The sequence below is a fragment of the Aotus nancymaae genome, unplaced genomic scaffold, assembly GCF_030222135.1.
Source record: "Aotus nancymaae isolate 86718 unplaced genomic scaffold, 86718_ANA_hifiasm-v0.15.2.pri h1tg000008l, whole genome shotgun sequence".
NCBI lineage: Eukaryota > Metazoa > Chordata > Mammalia > Primates > Aotidae > Aotus > Aotus nancymaae.
The window spans coordinates 2951051-2975955 of NW_026988419.1; the positions used below are offsets into that span (position 1 = coordinate 2951051).

The 24905-nt window shown below is 48.7% G+C and overlaps 1 non-coding gene across 1 annotated transcript; it reads left to right on the top strand.

The window, feature by feature from the left end:
• The first annotated feature begins 23691 nt into the window (after positions 1-23691).
• Positions 23692-23798, top strand: LOC135273792 (U6 spliceosomal RNA). The gene has a single exon (XR_010341594.1). It is a non-coding gene; the product is annotated as a U6 spliceosomal RNA (small nuclear RNA).
• The last annotated feature ends 1107 nt before the right edge of the window (positions 23799-24905 follow it).

A 24905-nucleotide genomic window follows, 5' to 3' on the forward strand; every position in this document is an offset into this window, starting at 1 on the left:
TATCACCATGCCTGGCTAATTTTCTTTTTTAGTTGGAGAGATAGGTCTCTTCATGTTACCCAGGCTGGTCTCTGTCCACCTGCCTCCGCCTCCCAAAGTGCTGGGATTGCAGGCATGAACCACTGTACTTGGCCTTATTTTTTGAGATGGGGTCACACCCTGTTGCTCAAGCTGGAGTGCAGTGGTGCAATCACAGCTCACTGTAGCCTCGAAAACCTGGGCTCAAATGATTCTCCCACCTTGGCTTCCCAAAGTGTTGGTACTACAAGTGTGAGCCACCATGCCCAACCTCCTACTTTTAAAAATAATATTATATAACATTCTTTTTCCATGTTTCTGTGTAGCCTTTATGCAGCTGCATAATATTCTGTAAATGAGTTTACCCTAAAGTAAGATAATTTAGTTATTTAATTGGAGAGTCATTCTCCACAAGAGAAAGGATTTCAGGGCCAGACACTGTGACTCATGCCTGTAATCCCAGCACTTTGGGAAGCTGAGATGGGCAGATTACCTGAGGTCAGGAGTTAGAGACCAGCCTGGCCAACATGGCAAAACCCTATCTGTACTAAAAATACAAAACTTAGCCAGGCATGGTGGTGAGAGCCTTTAGTCCCAGCTACTTGGGAGGCTGAGGCATGAGAATCTCTTCAATCTGGGAGGTGGAGGTTGTGGTCAGCTGAGATCATGCCACTGTACTCCAGCCTGGGTGACAGAGTAAGACTCCGTCTCAAAAAGAAAGGAATTGAGAATAAATCAAAGGCAAATTATTTGAGACAAATTTCCTCTTATGAGAACTACTTAATAAAAGTAGAGGACGCTTTTTACAAGATGATGCTGAAGGCAAAGAAGGAAACTCTTGCCCCTGCTAAAGCTGAAGCCAAAGCAAAGGCTTTGAAGGCCAAGCAGGCAGAGCTGAAAGGTGACCACAGCCGCATTAAAAAAGGAGATCCAGGCCAGGCATGGTGGCTCACACTGTAATCCCAGCAGTCTGGGAGGCTGAGGAGGGCGGATCGCCTGAGGTCAGGAGTTCAAAACCAGCCTGACCAACATGGAGAAACCCCATCTCTACTAAAAGTGCAAAATTAGCTGGGCGTGGTGGCGGGCACCTGTAATCCCAGCTACTTGGGAGGCTGAGGCAGGAGAATTGCTTGAACCCCGGGGGCAGAGGTTGCAGTGAGCCAAGATATCACCATTGCCCTCCAGCCTGGAATGCAGCCTAGGTAACAAGAGCGAAACTCCTTCTCAAAAAAAAAAGAAAAGAAACAATCACATCCAGTTGGTCCTCTTGTTGTGGGTAACCCCCCATATAGGCACCGAGGAATGAGAGCTAAGCAGAACCCTGGCACAGTTAGGGCTTGAGGAATATCTCACTTTATAGTGTTACGACTCAGCTATTTCCTTTTATATAATCCTTTATACAATCATATATTAGTTTATAGAAATAGGGCTTGAAGAATTCCTTTGTATAATCCTCTATATGTAATCATATATTAGTTGATAGTATGAGTGCCTAAAGAATATTTCCCTACATATATACCTATAATTATATCTTAGTTCATAATCGGAGGAATGCCTAGAGTGGACACAGTACAGAGCATGAATTAAGGAATAAGCAGCTTATAATCGGAGGAATGCCTAGAGCAGACACAGTGCAGAGCATGATTTAAGGGAAAACAGTTATACCAGGACGAGAATCCATGGCCCAGGCGGCAGCGTTCAGTATCGTAAAGATACCCGTGTGTGGCAGGCTTGGGACAAGAGCCACTCCTCCTGATAAAGGAGCTGTAGGACCTTGCTCCAGTTCTTGTGGAGGGCTGCCCTCAGAACGGCAATCCACCTTGGTGACTGTGAACTTTATCAGCTCTTGCTACTGTGCTGCTTGAAAAGCATCTTCCCATAGAATCCACTGGAAGCTGCTAGAAGGTGGCAGTAACCTTGACAGCTCTGTCACTGCTATGTGACTTAAAGCATCCTCCTATAAATCTTCTTAGAAGTAGTTTGCCCATAGATAGAAGTATTGCACACTGCACCCTCTTCACTGCGCACGGCCCACCTTCAAGCCTCGGTGACCTAATAGGCGTGGACCCCTTACTGCACACGGCCCTTGCCTTCGTGGGAAAGGGCCCCTTGTTGCGCACTGTCCACCTCCTGGCCTAGGTGACCTAATGGGGGTGGACCCCATGTTTTATTACTCACGACCTTATCACAATCCTTAAAGATGATTTCACTCACTGCCCTGCCCCCTAACCTATACACAATAAATACTCACGCTTCTGGATATTCGGGGCCTTGCCTGACTCTGCTTATAGGTGGCATGGGCCCCCAAGCCCAGCTGCATTTTTCTTGTACTTCTGTGTCCTGTCTCTTTATTTCTCGGATCCTGCACCTCAGCACAGCATAAGGCTCACCCCACGACCCTGTGGCCACTCAGCCCTACGTTGGGCTCCCAACGTGCCCTACACTTGTGACCATGAGGGCATCTGGTCTGAGAAAAGCCCTACATAGAGAATGGCCGAACCAGGGAGCCTGCAGAAAAGTAGGCCAAGCCTGGAACACACTGTACCTGAAGCCACCCAGCCACTAGGCTTCCTATGATGGGAGGTGATCTGTTTCCGTGTTCCTTCAGCCAGTTGAGCCAGGGCTTCCTGTGACTAACCACCAAAGGCACCCTAAGAAATAGCCCAAGCCTGAAAGTCGCCCAGGGAACCCGAGTGGCAGGGCCCCACCACGCTGCCTCTCTGGGAGCACCCTGGCTCCTCCAGCTGCCATGGCCACAGCTCTCGAGTCACCTCCCTCCTGCTCTGGGTGTGAGAACCCTCCATCCGTAGACCCTTGCCCACACTGGTCCATAAATCACTCCCACAGACCCCTCCCATACCCATCCGCAGAGCCTTCCTTGGCACTGCCCCTGACCTATGGCCAGAGCCCTCACTTGAATTCAGCATGGAAAGACTCACCATTCCAAAAAGCAAAAGCTGTTGTCCCCTACCCCCTGTCTACACTAGCGAACAGAGAATTGATGAACTGATTCAGTAAGCTGGCATCTGTAGTGGGTTGAATTGAGGCCCCTAAAAGATAGATCCAACCCCTGGAACCTGTGAATGTGACTTTATTTGGACAAAAGGGTCTTTGTAGATATCATTAAGTTGATGATACCCCTGGGCATGGTGGCTTATGCCTGTAGTCCCAGCACTTTGGGAGGCTGAGGCCTCCTAAGCCCAGGAGTTCAAACCCAGTCTGGGCAGCATATTGAGACCCTGTCTCTACAGAAAAATTTAAAAATTAGCCAAACAGGCTGGGCACGGTGGCACACACCTGTAATCCCAGCATTTTGGGAGGCTGAGGCAGGTGGATCACAAGGTCAAGAGATCGAGACCATCCTGGCCAACATGGTGAAACCCCATCTCTACTAAAAATACAAAAATTAGCTGAGTGTGGTGGCGCGAGCCTGTACTCCCAGCTATTCGGGAGGCTGAGGCAGGAGAATCACTTGAGCCTGGGAGGCAGAGGCTGCAGTGAGCCAGGATCGCACCACTGCATTCCAGCTTGGGCGGCAGAGCAGTGGGAGAAAAAAAAAAAAAACTTAGCCGAACGTGGTAGCATGTACCTGTAGTCCTAGCTACTTGGGAGGCTAAGATGGGAGGATCACCTGGGCCCAGGAAGTCAAGGTTACAGTGAGCTGCGATTGCACCATTCACTCAGCCTGGGAGACAGAGCAAGACTCTGTCTCGAAAGAGAAAAAAAAGTTAAGGCTATAGAGATGAGATCATCCTGAATTAGGGTGAGCCTTAGATCCCATGACTAGTGTCATAATGAAAGAGGTGAAAGAAGAAGGCACAACACAGGGAAGGTGACCCTGGAAGGACATAGTCGGCGAGTGGAGTGAGAGCCAGGAGCTCCCGGAGCCACCAGAAGCTCGAAGAGTCAAGGGGGAGCACAGACCTGCTGACAGCTGACACCCTTGCTGCGGACTTCTGGCCTCCAGAACTTCGAGAGCATAAACCCGTGTTGTTGTAAGGCGCCTGGTTTGTGGTCATTTGTTAGGGCAGCCCAGGAAGCTAACAGAACCTCCAAGGATGTGACCCAGCATTGAGTCTTAACCCCTGACGCTGTCAGACACCGAACTGCTTAATCCTGCCAAGAGCCCTCCGTGGTAGATACTGTTTTTCTGTTTGTGTTTTTGTTTTTATGTATTTATTTAGAGACGGAGTTTTGCTCTTGTTGCCCAGGCTGGAGTGCAGTGGCATGGTCTCCGCTCACTGCAAACTCTGCCTCCCGAGTTCAAGCAATTCTCCTGCTTCAGCCTCCCGAGTAGCTGGGATTACAGGTGCCTGCCACCATGCCCAGCTAAATTTTTTGTATTTTCAGCAGAAACAGGGTTTCGCCATGTTGGCCAGGCTGGTCTTGAACTACTGACCTCAGGTGATCCACCCACCTAGGCTCCCAAAGTGCTGGGATTATAGGCATGAGCCGCCGTGCCCTGCCTATATGTTTTTTTTCTTTTTTTTTTTTTGAGACTGAGCCTTACTTTGTTGCCCAGGTTAGAGTGCAGTGGCACAATATCGTCTCACTGCAACCTCCACCTTCCAGATTCAAGTGATCCTCCTGCCTCAGCCTCCCAAGCAGCTGGGACTACTGGCATGCACCACCATGCCTGGCTAATTTTTGTATGTTTTGGAGAGCCGGGTTTCACCACGTTAGCCAGGCTGGTCTAGTACTCCTGACCTCAGATGATCCGCTTGCCTTGGCCTCCCAAAGTGCTGGGATTACAGGCGTGAGCCACCACACCCGGCTGGTAGGTACTGTCATTATTGCCAATTTACAGGCGAGGAAACCGCAGCTCAGCAGGGAGGACAGCAGGACTCTGAGAGTCGAGTCTAGCCAACCCATGCTCTTGACCACTGAAAGACCGTGCAGGCTGACACTGTCGAACCAGCGCGCCCTTTAGGGAAGCTTGGAGCTTCGCTTATCACAGCTAGCCACACCCCTCCCCAGCTCTGTGTTTCTGCTGCAGCTGCTCTCACTTTCCACCTGCGGTGATGGGTGCTGCTTACAGTGGTCCCTGCTCCAGCTGCTGCCATCTCCGGGTGACCACAGGGATCTGGCCCCACTGGGTCTCCCACAGCTGCTTCTGGGTGTATGGGCCTGGACCCTTCGAGGGCTCTGCTGTCCCTGTCCACACACCCCCATGGCCATGCCCACCTTGAGGCGGGCAGTGCACATGGCCCCTGCCTGCCACTGCGGCCACTTGAGGTGGGGATTGGGGGCACCTGGGAAGGTCCTTGGGAACCTGAGTCATTGGGCTGGCCATCCCAAGGGGTGCTCTGCCCCAGCTCTCAGCTCCCAGGGCAGCCCCTGTGATCACCAGCCCTCTAGGGGACCTCCTAATTCCAGGTCTCCCCAGAATCTCCACTCCTCAAATATGCAAAAACCCCTGGAGCTGGAGAAGCGGGGGCTGCACTCACAGCTGGTGTGGGAATTCCCCCTAGAACTCACACCAGATTTGTTTGGTAGAAACAGGTTAATAAGCCCCGTGGGGAGGGGCCAGGGACACAAAGCCATGCTCAAGTTACAAAGGAGGCTGCCACCCTGCTTTCTAGCGAGGGTGGACGCTGTTACAGGGCCTCTGTCTGGAAGAGGTAGGGTTTGGGCAGGGGCTGCGGGAGGGCACAGTTGTTCTGCAATTGAGGGGCGAGGAGTTTGAAGTTCCTGGGAAATGCATGTGTTGGAGGGGAGCAGTGAGGCCGGCAGCGCTGGGAAGCGGGGCACTGAGGCCTTCCCCCCACCCCGGGGCGGGGAGCAGTTGGGACTTGGGGAGAACAGAAACATCAAGGGAATTTTCGAGGTGTTTGTGCTGAGGTCTCCAAGGTAAATGCCTCACCTCCTCCTCCACAACATCAAAAATCCCACCTTGTTTGCTCAAGCTTTTGTGTGAGCAGTGGCTTGGGGCGACTGCAGGACCTGGGTGGTGTTTCCCCCTGTGCGCTGGCTCCCAGCAAGCAGAGACTGCCCTTGAGGACGCAGAGAGCAGGGACAGTGGAGGACTGAGTAACAAAAGTGCTGGGACGATTGCTAAGTATTTGGAAAACCCTGGGTTAGCCTCATTCTCATCCTGGGAAGAAGAAGTACGTTTTTTTTTTTTAATTTAAATTTTGAGATGGAGTCTCACTCTGTAGCCCAGGCTGGAGTGCAGTGGCATGATCTTGGCTCACTGCAGCCTCTGCTTCCCAGGCTCAAGTGATTCTCCTGCCTCAGCCTCCTGAGTAGCTGGGACTACAGGCACGTGCCACCATGCCTGGCTAATTGTTTGTATTTTAGTAGAGTGGGGGTTTCACCATGTTGCCCAGGATGGTCTTGAATTCCTGAGCTCAGGTGATCAGCCCACCTTGGCCTCCCAAAGTGCTGGGATTACAGGTGTGAGCCACCGTGCCTGGCCAGAAGAAGTACTTTCTAAACATAAAAGCCGGTACAGATGATCCCCCAACTTAGGATGACTCAATTTATGATTTTGACTTTATGATGGTGTGAAAGTGATCTGCACTCAGTAGAAATCAGACTTCAAACTTTGATCTTTTCCCGGGCTGGGAATACACACGGTGCGATCCTCTCTGCAATGCTGGGTGGCAGAAGCTGAGGCTCTGGGCCAGTTGCGCCATCAGAGGGTGAGCGTCCAGCTCCACAGCGGGCTGTGCTGCCTGTGATTCTGCCCAACTGCAGGCTGGCGGCAGTGCTCCGAGCATGTGTAGGGGAGGCAAGGCGAAGCGATGATGTTCTGGGTGTTTTTAGTACATTTTCCTCTTAGGATATTTTCTGCTTACGACGGGTTTACCTCATCGTAAGTGGAGGAACATCTAGCCCATGCTGAGGTGATCCTAAAGTAATTTCTTTTTTCTTTTCTCTCTCTCTTTTTTTTTTTTTTGAGACAGAGTATTACTCTGTCGCTTAGGTTGGAGTGCAGTGATTTGATCTTAGCTCACTGCAACCTCCATTTCCCATGTTCAAGCAACTCTCCTGCCTCAGCCTCCTGAGTAGCTGGGATTACAGACGTGCACCACCATGCTGGCTAATTTTTGTATTTTTAGTAGAGACAGAGTTTCACCATATTGGCCAGGTTGGTCTCGAACTCCTGGCCTCAAGTGATCCTCCCGCCTTGGCCTCCCAAAGTGCTGAGATTATAGGCGTGAGCCACTGTACCCAGCCAGTAAAGTAATTTCAAAGGGGAAAACAGACATAGGTAAAAAAAAATGCTCTAAACATTTTAAGAACAAATCACAAACTGGAAAAAATATTTGTACAAATATCATGAAACGTTGACATCAATACAATATAAACACCCCAAACAGATAAATAAGGCACCAGAGAAACCCAGACAGCTAATAAACCTGCAAAAATGTTTAAACATGGCTGAGCGCGGTGGCTCCTGCCTGTAATCCCAACGCTTTGGGAGGCAGAGGCGGGTGGATCACGAGGTCAGGTGTTCAAGACCAGCCTGGCCAACATAGTGAAATCCTGTTTCTACTAAAAATACAAAAAATTAGCCGGGTGTGGTGGCGGGCACCTGTAATCCCAGCTACTCGGGGAGGCTGAGGCAGGAGAATTGCTTGAACCTGGGAGGCAGAGGTTGCAGTGAGCCGAGATTGCGCCACTGCACTCCAGCCAGGGTGAAAGTGCGAGACTGTCTCCAAAAAAAAAAAAAAGGTTAAAGGTATCAGTAACCAAATAAATAAAAGACACAAAAACAAAATCTCTTCAGGGAGTAGGATTACAAGTGACTTAATGAAATTGTTTTCCTGGGGCTATCTGGATTTTCTAGTTTTTCTGCAGAGGGTCTCCTGCATTAAGAGGCTATCCTGCAAGTGAAAAGCGTGCAATTCAGGACAAATAGCAACAGATGGGAAGCCAGTGCCAGAGACAGAATTCTAGTTATGGTAGAACTGTAGGCAAGTTTTTTCTTTTGAGTTTTTGAACATGTTTAAATTCATACAATTCATTTGCCCTTTCAGTATTACTTTAATTATTAGAATACATTTGCAAGTTAAAATAAATTCCTTCTTCCCAAGTCCCCAGGAGCCTTTGACCCCTTATGCAAATAGGATTCCTGGGGCCACCCAAACACCCACAGAGTGGGGAAGGAAATTGAACTGAGAGCATCCCTCCCACCCATCTCTAAGACAAAGGGTGCTTCAGCTCCTCTCCACACCACAGACACGCCCTCTCCCACCTTCCCAGCCCTCAGGTCAACTTTTCTAGTCCCCAGCCCTGTAAACCAAAAATACAATTCTAAGACTCCCCAACTGACTGAATGGACCCCTCCTCTCAGCCAAGGGGATTCTAAAGTAAACTTGAAAAATGAGTTCAGGCCGTGATGGGAAGTGGGGGCGGGGAGGGTGTTGGCCATGCTCATTATATCCTCCTTCCTTCCCAGTTCGGGCACAGTCCAGCATTAACATTAAAGCAGAGATCTTAAGACTGATCACACAGTTTCTTTGTAGCCATAAATATCAAATTCGAAACTGACTCTAGTATAGCATGACAAGACAGTAGGCCCTGAAAGAAATGAAAGTATTTTGTCCCCAAATATATTTCGTTGACATTTTTTTTTTTTTTGAGACAGAGTCTCGCTCGCTCTGTCGCCCAGGCTGGAGTGCAGTGGTGCGACCTCGGCTCACTGCAACCTCTGCCTCCCGGGTTCAAGCAATTCTGCTGCCTCAGCCTCCCCAGTAGCTGGGGCTATAGGCATGCGCCACCACGCCCAGCTAATTTTTGAATTTTAGTAGAGATAGGCTTTCACCATGTTGGCCAAGATGGTCTCAATCTCTTGACCTCATGATCTGCCCACCTCGGCCTCCCAAAGCACTGGGATTACAGGCGTGAGCCACCTCGCCTGCCCTTGTTGACATATGTTGAAATGGCCCTACGAAACTTCCTCTTGTGGGGAAATGTATGTTCTATAGAGAAGCTCCTTCCCCTTCCAGATATTTTTCTTATTCTGAAGTGATTAGCTGAGAGTCCAGTTCCTTTTAAAGATCTGAGTAGGAGGGGGCCAGGCCCGGTGGCGCATGCCTATAATCCCAGCACTTTGGGAGGCCCAGGTGGGTGGATCATCTGAGGTCAGGAGTTTGAGACCAGCCTGGCCAACATGGTGAAACCCCGTCTCTACTAAAAATACAAAAATTAGCCGGGTGTGGTGGCGTGCACGTGTAGTCCCAGCTGCTCGGGAGACTGAGGCAGGAGAATCGCTTGAACCCAGGAGGCGGAGGTTGCAGTGAGCTGAGATCGCAACACGGCACTCCAGCCTGGCGACAGAGCGAGACTCCGCCTCAAAAAAAAAAAAAAAGCATTTGTGTGCTGGGGGTTGGCCTCTCTTGCTTCTTTTTGAGACCAGCTGCCATGTGAAGTCTGGTCTGCTTGATGAGGAGATTAACCTGGCTCAGGTTGCCGCATCACCCCAGTCAAATGCAGACATGTGAGTGAGGCCATCTGGGGCCCAGACCAACCAGCTCCCACCCACCTGCCAGCTGACTGTGGCCACATAGTGAACCAGGTGACACCAGCAGAAAAACTGAGGTAGGAGGTGGGACTTGACTCCAGAAGCAGGGCTCAAACACCCGACCAAATTGAGGGCTAGCTAAAACAGGTTGGGGCAGAAGCAGCTTTCCATAAGACCCGCCCACCACTGTGCCATGTTAGTTTACCATTGCCATGGCAAACTCTGGAAGTTACCATCCCTTTCCATGGCAACAACCCAAAGACCCAGAAGTTACCACTCTCATCCTAGAAATTTCTGCATAAACTGTTTTTTGTTGTTGTGTGTTTTGTTTTGTTTTTGAGATGGAGTCTTGCTCTGTCACCCAGGCTGGAGTACAGTGGCATGATCTCGGCTCACGCAACCTCCGCCTCCTAGGTTCAAGTGATTCTCCTGTCTCAGCCTCCTGAGTAGCTGGGACTACAGGTGCCCACCACCATGCCTGGCTAATTTAAAAAATATTTTTAGTAGAGACGGGGTTTCACTGTGTTAGCCGGGTTGGTCTTGATTTCCTAACCTCGTGATCCACCTGCTTCAGCCTCCCAAAGTGCTGGGATTACAGGTGTGAGCCACCAGGCCCAGCCATATAAACTGTTTTTAAATTTGCATATAATTACAAGTGGGTATAATTGTGAGTGCAGATGGCTTCTGAGCTGTTGTTCTGGGCACACCGTCTATGGGGCAGGCGTGCTCCGCCAGGAGCGGCACCTATGCTGCTGTGCACAGCTGCACCAACAGAAGTTGCTGTTTAACTCTCCCAGCTTACCCTTGAATTCTTTCCTGGGCAAAGTCGAGAACCCTCTCAGGCTAAGCCCCAGTTTTGGGGCTTACCTGACCTGCATCATAAACACTCAGCTAAACCCAATCCAAATATAGTAATAACAATAATTGTAGTTGCTTTTTTTTTTTTTTTTGAGACAGAGTCTTACTCTGTCACCCAGGCTGGAGTGCAGTGGCATGATCTCAGCTCACTGTAACCTCAGCCACCTGGGTTCAATTAATTCCCCTGCCTCAGTCTCCCAAGTAGCTGGGATTACAGGCATGTACCATCACAGCTGTCTACTTTTTGTATTTTCAGTGGAGACAGGTTTTCGCCATGTTGGCCATGCTGGTCGTGAACTCCTGACCTCGATTGATCTGCCCACCTCGTCATCCCAAAGTGCAGGGATTACAGGTGTGAGCCACTGCCAAGCTGTTGCTTTAAATTACTCAGTTGTGAGGTGGTTTGTTACATGGTAAGGGCCAACGGATCCCAAGCATCTTAGAAGAGACCTGTGGCTATCACTGCTTTATTTTTTATTTTTATTTTTATTTTTATTTTTGAGACGGAGTTTTTGCTCTTGTTACCCAGGCTAATGGCGTGATCTCGGCTCACTGCAGCCTCCGCCTCCTGGGTTCAGGCAATTCTCCTGCCTCAGCCTCCTAAGTAGCTGGGATTACAGGCATGCGCCACCATGCCCAGCTAATTTTTTGTATTTTTAGTAGAGACGGGGTTTCACCATGTTGACCAGGATGGTCTCGATCTCTTGACCTCGTGATCCACCCGCTTCGGCCTCCCAAAGTCCTGGGATTACAGGCGTGAGCCACCGCGCCCGGCCCTATCACTGCTTTATATGAATGGTTTTCTCCGGCTGCTCCCATCTGCACTGAGTTAACCTTTTCAATATTATAAAAAAATATTCTTAGCTGGGTGCAGTGGCTCATGCCTATAATCCCAAAACTTTGGAAGGCTGAGGCAGGCAGATCACCTGATGTCAGGAGTTCAAGACCAGTTTGGCTAACATGGTGAAACCTGGTCTCTACTAAAAATACAAAAATTAGCTAGGCATAGTGGCTGTAATCCCAGCTACTCAGGAGGCTGAGGCAGGAGAATCGCTTGAACTCGATAGGTGGAGGTTGCAGTGAGCCGAGATCGTGCCATTGCACTCCAGCCTGTGAAACTTCGTCTCTAACAAAAAAAGACAAAGAAAAGAAAAGAAACATCCTTTGCCTGCAGTCTTGCTATTAAACTTTCCTAGCATTTAAAGACATCAACATGATGAGTATCAGGTGAAAAGTCTTAAAACTGATACCCCGCAAAAATAGGATGTGAACTTTATTAGGCCAGCTTCTGAAATTACCCATAGACTGTCCCAGAGGAAATTCAAAACATGTTTTAAATTACGGAATGTGTTTAACACGTAAAAATTGGCCTTGCTTGAATACTCTTGAATATCTCATTGGAAGGAGTTGGTGAGACACTCAGGGTTTACGGCAAAAATTTTCTTTCGAAATGGCATCATCTTCTGAAAACCAAAGTGATGAGACTGTCTTGGTAGGGTTGGGCAGGGGCAAGAGAGCGGGGTGGGGGGGAGGGGTAAGGCTGGGTGGGGTGGGGGAGTTGGGAGGAGTCCTGGATGTGGGGAGAACCCCAGAGCCCTCCCCAGCCAGACTCAGCTCTCTGCTGCCCCCCAGTGCTGGTTCGATGGCATCTCAGGAGAGTGTAGCCTGTAATTATGTGGGTTGGCTGATTCCTCAGACTTGAGACTGTGCCCCAGACCTCAAGTGGCGAGGTGAGTAGGAGTTTTGTGCTCTGTACCTCATTCCCGCCCCTCCCCCAAAAGCTGCCCATTCACTGTCACGCCACGAGGTGTCCGGTGACAGGAGATCATGAATCATTAGCAACCACTGCCTCTTCTGGAGCAATTTAATTTTGGGGTCCCGTTAGCATGGTATTCAATACACAGAAGGTCATCCAAACCCCACATTAAGTGTGAGTTCCGTCCACACTAATTATATGTGAGTTGACTTGCATTGAAATTGAACGTTTTGTTTTGGCGGTTAAATACACATACGACGTTCCATGTTAAAGTGCGTAATTCAGTGGTATTAAGACCATTCACAAGACTGTGTGCCCATCACCACTATTTAGTTCCCGAGCTTTTCTGTCACCCCAGATGGCATCCCACACCCATTAAGCAGTCATTATATTTGACTTTTGACATAAGGTTAAAAATTCCTAGACATTTAAACATCTATTAACTTTGAAATGACATTTTAATTCTTATATTTGGAGTCAATATATATATATTTTGAGATGGAGATTTGCTCTTGTTGCCCAGGCTAGAGTGCAATGGCGCGATCTCGGCTCATTGCAGCCTCCACCTCCTGGGTTCAAGTGATTCTCCTGCCTCAGCCTCCTGAGTAGCTGGGATTGCAGGTGCTTGCCACCATGCCCGGCTAATTTTTTGTATTTTTACTAGAGACAGGGTTTCACCGTGTTGGCCAGGCTGGTCTCGAACTCCTGACTTCGTGATCCGCCCACCCCGGCCTCCTAAAGTGCTGGGATTACAGGTGTGAGCCACTGCACCTGGCCAGGAGTCAATTTTTTAAAATTATTTATTTATTTTACTTCAGGTGCATACTATATCTGGCATTTTCCCCCATGTTATCCCTCCCCATCATCCCCTCCCTCCCCACCCCCCATTGTCTCTCCCCTACCCCCCACAACTGTCCCCTGTGTGTGTGCTCCTCTCCCTGAGTTCACGTGGTCTCGTTGTGCAACACCCACCTGTGAGTGAGAACATATGGTGCTTGGCTTTCTGTTCTTGGGTCAGTTTGCTGAGAATGATGGTTTCCAGATTCATCCAAGTCCCTACAAAGGACACGAACTCATCGTTTTTTATGGCTATGCAGTATTCCATGGTGTATTTCTTTGTCCAGTCTATCATTGATGGGCATTTGGGTTGGTTCTAGGTCTTTGCTATTGTACACAGGGCTGCAATGAACATACGTGTGCATGTGTCTTTATAGAAGAACGATATATAGTTCTTTGGGTATATACTCAATAGTGGGATTGCTGGATCAAATGGAATTTCTATTTCTAGATCCTTGAGAAATCACCACACTGTCTTCCACAATGGTTGAACTAATTTACACTCCCACCAACTGTATAAGAGTATTCCTATTTCTCCACATCCTCTCCAGCATCTATTGTCTCCAGATTTTTTAATGATCGCCATTCTAACTGGCGTGAGATGGTATCTCAATGTAGTTTTGATTTGCATTTCTCTAATGACCAGTGATGATGAGCATTTTTTCATGTTTGTTGGCCTCATATATGTCCTCTTTTGAAAAGTGTCTGTTCATATCCTTCACCCACTTTTGAATGGGGTTGTTTGTTTTTTTCTTGTATATCTGTTTTAGTTCCTTGTAGATTCTGGATATTAGCCCTTTGTCAGATGGGTAGAGTCAATTAATTTTTTAAAAGTCACGTTCTCACAGGACCTTCAAAGCTGCTAGGCTTAGGTCTGTGCCTGGAGGGTCTGGGTCTAAGGCCAGAAGAGCCCCTCTCCACTCCCACCTCCCCATCCCACCATGGGCTGCTGGGTGCTGGGCCCTAATATCTTCTGTGCAGGGCCCCTGCCTCTCCCTATCACATTGCCATTGGCCAGTGATTCTTCTCAATATCTCCATACAGAATAATGATTTTTCCAAAATACAAAAGCGATTATAGATAAGCTGGACCATGTAGATGAGCATAAAGGAAAATAGACCCCCTCCCCAATTCTACCCTCTCGAGAGAACACTGTTAACATTTCGGTATATTTTTCCCTCAATCCCTTTTTCTAGGTAAAATTACCACTCAATTCTGGGCTTTCTGCATTTTATTTTTTATTTTTATTTATTTTATTTTTTTGAGATGGAGTCTTGCTTTGTTGTCCAGGCTGGAGTGCAGTGGCATGATCTCAGCTCACTGCAACCTCTGTCTCCTGAGTTCAAGTGATGTTCCTGCCTCAGCCTTCGGAGTAGCTGGGACTACAGGTGCCTGCCATCATGCGTGGCTAATATTTGTAATTTTAAAAGAGACGGGGTTTCACCATATTGGTCAGGCTGGTCTCAAACTCCTGACCTTAAGTGATCCTCCTGCCTTGGCCTCCCAAAGTGCTAGGATTATAGGTGTGAGCCACCACATCCAGCCTGCATTTTATTTTTTAAAAAGTTACCACTCAAGGGCCTGCACAGTGGCTCAAACCTGTAATCCCAGCACTTTTGCAGGCTGAGGTGGGTGGATTACCTGAGGCTGGAAGTTGGAGACCAGCCTGGTCAACATGGTGAAACCCCATTTCTATTAAAAATACAAAAATTAGCTTGGTGTGGTGGTGCGTGCCTCTAATCTCAGCCACTCAGGAGGCTAAGGCAAGAGAATTGGGCAACACAGTGAGACTCTATCTCAAAAACAACAAAAGTTACCGTTCAAATTACCATACTTCAGCCAATAGATATACAAGTTATATTTGCATTTACAAAATTGAGATCCTGATGTACTTTCACTTTTAAACTTTCCTCTTATTCACTTATGAAAATGACATTTTGAGCAATTTCTATCTTTAAACATGAAGCTGTATACAAATAAACTTAAGTTTAATACAGTTTAAGATATAATTTTAAATTTAGTAGCTACAGGCCAGGCACAGTGGTTCACGCCCGTAATCTCAGCACTTTGGGAGGCTGAGGTGGGCGAATCACCTGAGGTCAGGAGTTCAAGACCAGCCTGTCCAACATGGTGAAACCCTGTCTCTACTAAAAATACAAAAATGAGCCAGGTGTGGTGGCGGGTGCCTGTAATCCCAACTACACAGGAGAATCGCTTGAACCTGGGAGGCGGAGGTTGCAGTGAGCCGAGATTGCACCATTGCACTCCAGCCTGGGCTACAAGAGTGAGACTCCATCTCAAAAATAAATAAATAAATAAATTTAATATCTGCATTTTAATCATATAGGCACACCATACTTTATTTAACCATTCTATCATAGGAGGCTTTTTAATCAGTTTTCACAGGGTTAAGCTGTGATAATAAACCATCCCTTGTCTAGGCAGGGTGGCTCACACCTGTAACTCCAGCACTTTTGGAGGCCAAGGTGGGTGGATCACAAGGTCAGGAGTTTGAGACCAGCCTGGCCAATATGGTGAAACCCTGTCTCTACTAAAAATACAAAATTAGCTGGGTGTGGTGGCGGGCACCTGTAATCCCGCTACTTACCTGAGGCAGGAGAATCTCTTGAACCTGGAGGCGGAGGTTGCAGTGAGCTGAGATCGCGCCACTGCACTCTGGCCTGGAAGACAGAGTGAGACTTCGTCTCAAAAAACAAACAAAACAAACAAACAAACAAAAATCCCAACATCTCAGTGGCTCACAGTGATAAAGGCTTATTTCTTGCCTGTTTTTATTTTATTTAGTTTTTGGAGACAGAGTCTCACTCTGTCACCCAGGCTGGAGTGCAGTGGTGCCATCTCAGCTCACTGGAACTTCAGCCTCCCAGGTTCAAGTGATTCTCCCACCTCAGCCTCCTGAGTAGCCGAGATTTTACAGGTGCCCGCTGCCACGCCTGGCTCATTTTTGTATTTTTATTTATTTTTACAGTCCAGAGCTCTTTTATTTTTTGAACACCTATGATGCTATGAGTCCATAGGGAAGAGGTTCCAGCCGCTCAGGCTCCTCCCCATTGGTTCTCACATGCTGCGCTTCTCTCGGTGGCGCAGGCTGGCGCTTCCGTTGAACCCAGGTCCCTTTCTCTTCGGCTTCTTTCTTTCTGATCATTTTCCTTCCCGAGTTTCAGGAAGCTATTCAGGCTCTTAGAGTGCTTAATGTGCTCAAAAGGCACATTCATCATTTTGGCAAAAATCTCACCCTTAACTTGTGTGTTTATAATGCCAACAGCATGCTGGGTAGCATTGTAGACTCTGCCAGTTTCGCCATGGTAACACTTGTGGGGCATTCCTTTTTGAACAGTATCCATCCCCTTGATGTCTACAATATCACCTTTCTTACAGATCCGCATATATGTGGCCAAAGAAACAACTCCTACTTTTTCTAAAAGGCCTAGAGAACATATATCGGGATCTTTCACTTTGTGTTCGTCATTTTGGTAAATTACTGGAAGATGGCAGTTCCGGCCGAAAGGACTCATTTTTGTATTTTTAGTAGACATGGGGTTTCGCCATGTTGGTCATACGGTCTCAAACTCCTGGCCTCAGGTGATCTGCCTGCCCCGGCCTCCCAAAGTGCTAGGATTACGGGCATGAGCCACCACGCCTGGCCTGTTTTTCATTCCTTTTGTAGGCTAGTTGTGGCTGGGCTCTTCTTGGCTGTGGGTCAGGTGTGGTTGTAATTCTTCTTCATCCTAAACTGCAAGCCAAAGGAACAGCCTCCACGTGGGATACAGTCTTGTGGCCAAGGTCAGCAAGAGAGCGACGGCTCTCAGTTTCTGCTCTGAAGGGGTACTGGTCACGTCCACACACGTGCCCTTGGCAAAGGCCATCATGGGATCACTGGGGCCAGATAACACTCCTTCCCCAGAAGGGAGAAGGTGGATTCAGCTTTCAGGAAGTGGGTGTGAATGATCGGGAACAATAATACAATGTTCCACAGATGTGTCCATGTTTAAACGATCAGGGAAGAGCTGTTGATTTCTCATTTTCAATGTCATTTCAAAGCATATATATACTTTTTTTTTTTGGATATAGGGTCTCCCTCTGTTGCCAGGCTAGATGGTGTGCAGTGATATGATTTCAGCTCACTGCAACTTCTGCCTCCCAGGCTTAAGTGATCCTCCTGCCTCAACCTTCCAAGCAGCTGAGACTACAGGCATGCACCACTACACCAGGCTAATTTTCGTATTTTTTGTAGAGATGGGGTTTCACCACGTTGGCCAGGCTGGTCTCAAACTCCTGGGCTCAAGAGATCCTCCTGCCTCAGCCTCCCAAAGTATTGGGATTATAGGCGTGAGCCCAGCCACATCTTATATAATTTTATGTATTTATTTATTTAGCTGTGTTTTCTTTTCTTTTCTTTGACTTTTTTTTTTTTTTTTTTTTTTTTGAGACGGAGTTTTGCTCTTGTTACCCAGGCTGGAGTGCAGTGGCACGAGCTTGGCTTAGCGCAACCTCCGCCTCCCGGGTTCAAGCAATTCTTGAGCCTCAGCCTCCCAAGGAGCAGGGACAGTTTTGCCATGGTATCTATGCCACCACACCCAGGTGATTTTTGCATTATTTGTAGAGACAGAGTTTTGCCATATTTCCCAGGCTGGTTGCTGACTTCTGAGGTCAAGCAATTCGCCCACCTTGGCCTCCTAAAGTGCTGAGATTACAGGCTTGAGCCACCTCGCCTAGCCATACAATTTTTATTTTTTTTTTTGAGACGGAGTTTCGCTCTTGTTTCCCAGACTGGAGTGCAATGGCGCGATCTCGGCTCACCGCAACCTCCGCCTCCTGGGTTCAGGCAATTCTCCTGCCTCAGCCTCCTGAGTAGCTGGGATTACAGGCACGCACCACCATGCCCAGCTAATTTTTTTGTATTTTTAGTAGAGACGGGGTTTCACCATGTTGACCAGGATGGTCTCGATCTCTTGACCTCGTGATCCACCCGCCTCGGCCTCCCAAAGTGCTGGGATTACAGGCGTGAGCCACCGCGCCCGGCTTGGCTAATACAATTTTTAAACTAACTTTTATTTTTTATCACATTTGTACAGGTAATGTTTTTTAAAGCCAAATAATTCTATAAGGCTTATTTAAAAAAAGCAGCTTCCTCCACCTAAATTACCACACTTCAACCAATTGATAAGAAATGTTTTTCAGTCTTATCGTGTGCCAGGAATTGCGCTAAATAATTTTCCCGAGTTATATCACTTCATCTCTACACCTACCACAGGAGGTAAATATATTCTCTCCCAACTTGTTACGAAATTTGGCTGAAGAAGCGACTTCTTACCACTAGGGGGCAGACCTGGGCCAGAAACCCAGGTTACCAGACTCCAGACGCAGACAGAAAAACTTGAGCCTCAGCGGTTCTCAAAGCATGGTCCTCACGCAGCAGGATGGCGTCGCTGGGGACTTGCTAGGCATGCATGCTGTCGGCCTGCCCACCACCTGTCTGACTTGGGAACTCGGGCTGGGCCCAGCCGTCTGAGTTGCAATCAGCTGTGAGGAGACTCAGAGACCCCAATGATTGACTACTGGGCTCTCTCCTTGACAGCCGGCTCCCCTTTCTGCCCAGGGCCCCTTCCATTTCCCCCTTCCCCTGACTTCAGCGACAGCCCCATCTGCCTGCTGGACGCAGATAAGAGCCACTGGAGATGCTGCCCTGCCCCTCCCAGCTTCAGGGACCACCCAACTGCCCCCAGCGCCCGTCAGCAGCATGGCCTCAGGGTGCCTGGGTGAGGGCCGAAGCCCCTCCCTCACAGTGAGTGGAGGTCCCTGGTCCACAGTCGGGGCTCTTGTGAGTACTGAAGAATCTGGAGTTGGAAGGAGGTGGAACGTGAGGGGAAGGCCTCATGTCAGAGGGGCGTTTCTGGACTAGAATGGGGAGGGTGGGAGAGTTAGGAAAGGGGGTCCCAGGTCAGGAGAGGAAGGAGCACCAAAGGCCAGGTGGGAAACCCCCAGGACTGTCCTCCTGAGGGGTTTTTCTGAGCAGACTGCGTGTGCCCCAGTTGAGCGTCTTGGAAACAGCAGGTGAGGTGTCCCTCCTCCTTCTCCCCGCCTGAAGCCAGGGGGCCCCTCTGCCCTGGGATGTTTGCTCTGGACTTTGAAGTTGGCTGGGCTCAGTTGGGTCTGTGTTCCCGGAGATCGTGAAGGACCTGCCCTGCTGGGTGGTCTAAGACCCATTAAGATACGGGCCCAAGGCCTGTGGAATCCACCCAGCAACTGGGTTTGAAGCTGGGCCCCTCAGGGGCTCGCCGAGGAGGGGCAAAACCAGAACACCAGAGCCGGGCCGATGGTTGAATTCATCTGGTCTAGATGTCAGCTGTTTCAGATGGAGTCATTTCATTTGGTAACTCTGCCATTTCATTTGGTTCTCTCGTGGGAGTTCATTTAAAACATCACTTGCAGCTGGTTGCAGTGACGCACGCCGGTAATTCCAGCACTCTGGGGAGGCCGAGGTGGGTGGATCACTTGAAGTTAGGAGTTTAAGACCAGCCTGGCCAATATGGTGAAACCGTATCTCTACTAAAATACAAAAAATTAACCAGCCATGGAGGTGCATGCCTGTAATCCCAGCTACTCGGGAGGCTGAGACAGGAGAATTGCTTGAACCTGGGAGGCAGAGATTGCTTTGAGCCAAGATCAGGTCACTGCACTCCAGCCTGGAAGACAGAGCCAGACTCCATCTCAAAAAAACAAAAACAGAAACAAAAACAACTCACTTTCGAGCCAGACTTCTGGCCCCTTGCCTTCCGTGACCCCCTGGCCTGACCAGGCAGTGCCCCTGCGGCTTCCACCTCCACCCCACCTCCACCTCCAGCTAAGCTGCAGGGGCAGCCACAGATCCGGGGTGAGGAGGCTGCTCCTCTCTCCCGGCTTTGAGAAGGTGAACGTGCAGCTGCAAGGTTGGGGACAGGGCCTGCTGGCCTGGGAGGTCTCTCCAGCCCCAGCCCAGGCCCAAGGTTGCCTGGTGTCTTCTCAGGAACCAGCTGGCAGGGCACTTGTGTTTTCCAGCTGGGAAACAAGTGGAATAAATACCAAGCCTATGAATGTTAGGAATTTCCAAATTAAGTTCATCACCGAACTTTAGAGGGCTGACTTTGAGCCCCCAATTCCCGCTCTGATGGGTCGAATCTTAGTCCTTGAGGGCTCTCTCCCGCCAGGTCATTCCAGTGCCAAGGCCATGGTAGGCGGGCAGCAGGTCCCCAGTCAATAACCCACACCATGGCTGCAAGACTCCTTTTGGCTTTTTTTTTTTGAGGCAGAGTTTCACTCTTGTAATCCAGGCTAGAGTGTAATGGTGCAATCTCAGCTCACTGCAACCTCTGCCTGCCTCCCGGGTTCAAGCAATTCTCCTGCCTCAGCCTCCCGAGTAGCTGGGATTACAGGCACCTGCCACCATGTCTGGCTAATTTTTGTATTTTTAGTAGAGATAGGGTTTCACCATGTTGGCCAGGCTGGTCTTGAACTCCTGACCTCAAGTGATCCACCCTATCTGCCTGCCTTGGCTTCTCAAAGTGCTAGGATTACAGGTGTGAGCCACCATGCCTGGCCTTTTTTTTTTTTTTTCTTAATTTGAGACAGTGTCTCACTCTGTTATGCAGGCTGAGGCAGTGCTGGATCTCTGCTCACTGCAGCCTCGACCTCCCAGGCTCAAGTAATCCTCCCACCTTAGCCTCCCAAGTAGCGGGGACTATAAGTGCACACCACTGTGCCCAGCGAATTTTTATATTTTTTGTAGGTTTTGTCGTGTTGCCCAGGCAGGTCTTGAACTCCTGACCTCAAGTGATCTGCCCACCTCAGCCTCCCAAAGTGTTGGAATTACAGGCATGAGCCACTGTACCTGGCCTCTCTTTGTCTTTCTGCTAGATTCTTTTTTTTTTTTTTTGAGACAGAGTCTTGCTCTGTCACCAGACCGGAGTGCAGTGGCACCATCTCAGCTCACTGCAACCTCTGCCTCCCAGTTTCAAGCGATTCTCCTGCCTCAGCCTCCCGAGTAGCTGGGACTACAAGGTGCGTGCCACCACGCCTGGCTAATATTTGTATTTTTAGTAGAGATGAGGTTTCACTCTGTTGGTCAGGCTGGTCTCGAACTCCTGACCTCAGATGATCTGCCTGTCTCAGCCTCCCAAAGTACTGGGGTTACAGGCATGAGCCACTGTGCCTGGCTCTGCCAGATTCTTGGAAGCCAGCTACCCCTCACAGCTTGGGGCTGCCCTTGGGCCTCAGGGCTCCTGTGACGCTGCCGTGGGTCCTCTTCCTGGATGTCCCAGGCCAACGGCATCCCTCTCTTGGTCTCGATTCACGTCCAGGAGCAGGACCCAGCTCTCCCTCCCCGGCCCTAGCCCATCGTTCCCTCCTGTCCTCTAATTGAGGGAGGGGGACCTTGTCCCCTGCTTCCAGTCAGACATGCCCCTTCTTTCCTTGTACTTGCTCAGTAAACCCTCCAAGTTCTCCTGAGACCTTCAGCTTTAAGAAAACAAAAGCCAGAAGGACCTCCGGGGAGGAGAAGGCCCTACAGAGCCGGTGGCCTGGGGTGGCATGGGAGGGCAGAGGTGGAGACAACTGGGAGGTTGAATTGACAGGACCCACTGCTGTGGCAGAGAGGAAGACATCAAAGCGGAGCTAGGGAGGCTGGGAGGCCCGAGCTGGAGACTTGAAGAAGCTGTCCCCTTCGTGGGGAAAGCCAAAGCCGTGGCCTCGCCCGTGTCGTGTCCAGAGGACCATGGAAAGACAGGGGTGGAAAGAACCAGGGTCAGGGGAGAGCTGAGCCTGGATGCTGGCCCGGAGGGAGGGTGGGGGCAGCCTTGGTAAGGACCACCCTGGGAGTGGGAGGGCAGAGGGCCAGGCCTCAGCGTGGAGACTGCTTTATTTAGGGGATCGAGGCAGAGGAGCGGGAGAAGGGGCTGGGAAGGCTTACAAATAGCTGATGGGGACCAGCTTGGCTCACAGCCTCACGGGGGCAGTGGGTGGGAAAAGAAGTCGAGGTGTCAGTGCGTCTCCAGTGAGCCCTGCGCGCAGTCGTTGCTGGTCACGGGTGTGTCGGCTCCATATGAGGGCTGACTATGTGCTGGCTGAGTACGCAGAGGAAGGAAGGAAGCGTGTGAGACTGCTCAGGCTGCTGTCACAAAGTGCCGTAGATTAGGGGGCTCAAACTATAGCAATGAATTTTCTCACAGTTCTAGGGGATTGAAGTCCAAGATCAAGGTGTCAGCAGGATTGACTTCCAGATGGCCGTCTTCTCTGCTTCTTCATGTGGACTTCCCTCTGTGAGTGTCTGTATACTGATCTTGTCTTTTTTTGTTTTGTTTTTTTTTTTTGGTGGAGTCTTGCTCTTGTTGCCCAGGCTGGAGTGCAACGGCACAATCTTGGCTCACTGCAACCTCTGCCTCTCAGGTTCAAGCGATTCTCCTGCCTCAGCCTTTCAAGTAGCTGGGACTACAGGCATGTGCCACCATGCCCCACTAATTTTTGTATTTTTAGTAGAGTTGAGGTTTTACCATGTTGGCTAGGCTGGTCTCAAATTCCTGACCTCGGATGATCCGCCCACCTCGGCCTCCCAAAGTGCTGGGATTACAGGCATGAGCCACCGCGCCCGGCCCTGAACTTGTCTTCTTGTAAGGACACCAGTCATATTGGATAGAGCCCCCCTCACAGGACCTCATTGAACTCCACCTCTTCAAAGAGCCTATGTCCAAATACAGTGATACTAATTGAGGGTTAGGACTTTAGCTTATGAATTTTGGGAGGACAATTCTGCCCATATCGAGGAGCATCTACATATTGTCAGGGAGACAAAACATACACACTTAAGAAATGGACAAGATAGTGTACAGTTATTTGCTAAACTGTGTGCTATAAAGAAATGAGAAAATAAAACAGTATATAAAAAATGACTACATATGGAGACACTGAAGAAAATATAGTTCAAAAATGTTTTGAAAGCTCAACCAGCTTTATACTAAGAGCAGAAAATTTCCAGCTGCCGGGAATACAAAGGGAACATCAAATGAGAGCGTTAGTGGGAGAAGTTGAAATGGCTCATGGAGTTTTGGAGCCAGATGTTGGCCTTCAATGCTTTGGGCAGGGCTTCTGAAGTTACGAAGGGGACCAAGAAATTAGCATAACCGGCACATCTCGGGAGCTTGAGAGAGGCAAATGTGAAGCCTCTCTGCAGGATTTCTTCTACAATTTGGGAATGAGAGACTCCCACAGAAAGCATCCCCCACTGAGTTGAGCTCACAAGGGGTCAAAAGTAAGAAAAGCAGCAGTCAGAAGGAAATAGGAAGAATAGCCTCCCAAGGAAAATAGAATTAATAGAAAAATCTAAAATGTACTCTAATGCAAAGTGTTTAAAATATTCACAGAAAAGAAAGAAAGAGCTATTAACCATATGGTAAAGACTGAATAAAATGGAAAAAAGAACAGGCAGATTTGAGAAAGACTCTAACAAAAGTTATAGCTATAAAAATACAGTTATGGAACAGGAAAAAACATCATTGGATGAGTTAAACAGCATTTTAGACATAGCCAAAGAAATAATTAGTGAATTAGAAAACAAAGCTGGGCCAGGCACGGTGGCTCATGCCTGTAATCCCACTACTTTGGGAGGCCGAGGTGGGTGGATCACAAAGTCAAGAGATCGAGACCATCCTGGCCAGCATGGTGAAACCCTGTCTCTACTAAAAAAAAAAAAAAAAAAAAAGTGCTCGATTCGGCAGCACATATGCTAAAATTGGAACGATACAGAGAAGATTAGCATGGCCCCTGCGCAAGGATGACACGCAAATTCATGAAGTGTTCCATATTTTTTGTGGCATATATACACCACGGAATATTATGCATCCATCAAAAACAATGAGTTCGCGTCCTTTGTAGGGACATGGATGAACCTGGAAACCATCATTCTCAGCAAACTGACACAAGAACAGAAAATCAAACACTGCATGTTCTCACTCATAGACGGGTGTTGAACATTGGGAACACATGGACACAGGGAGGGGAGCACTATACACTGGGGTCTGTTGTGGGGGAGTGGGGGGAGACAGCGAGGGGTGGGGTGTCGGGGAGAGATAGCATGGGGAGAAATACCACATATAGGTGAAGGGGAAGAAGGCAGCAAATCACACTGCCACGTATGCACCTATGCAACAATCTTGCATGTTTTTCACATGTACCCCAAAACCTAAAATGCAATTAAAAAAAAATAAAGATACAAAAAAAATAAAAAAAATTAGCTGGGCGTGGTGGCATGTGCCTGTAGTCTCAGCTACTCGGGTGGCTGAGGCAGGAGAATTGCTTGAACCCGGGAGGTGGAGGTTGCAGTGAGCCGAGATCGCGCCACTGCCACTGCACTCCAGCCTGGCGCCTGGCGACAAAACAAGACTCTGTCTCAAAAAAAAAAAAAAAAAGAAAACAAAGCTGAAGAAATTTCCCAGAATGCAGCACAATGAGGTAAAGAAATGGAATTGGGAGGAGAGAATGAAATGATGCAGTAGCCATTAAATAAGAGTTTCAGAGGAACACAGTAACAGAATGAGAGAGAGTTCATATTTGAGGAGCTAGAAATGGGCAAATCTGTGCTAAATAATACAAATGTTACAAAATTTAAACAAGAAAAGAAAAAGACCAATTTTACTTTAATGCAACCACTTATAAGAGAAGACATATATAGTGCTTGCTACATGCCAGGCATTGTTTTAAGCACTTTACATATATTAACTTATTTTTTAGAAAATAATACCTCAGGGCTGGGCATAATAGCTTACACCTGTAATCCCAGGGCTTTGGGAGTCTGTGGCAGGAGGATCACTTGAGGCCAGGAGTTTGAGATCAGCCTGGGCAACATAGTGAGACCCCGTTTCCACAAAAATTTTTTTTTTTTTTTTTTGAGACAGAGTTTCGCTCTTGTTACCCAGG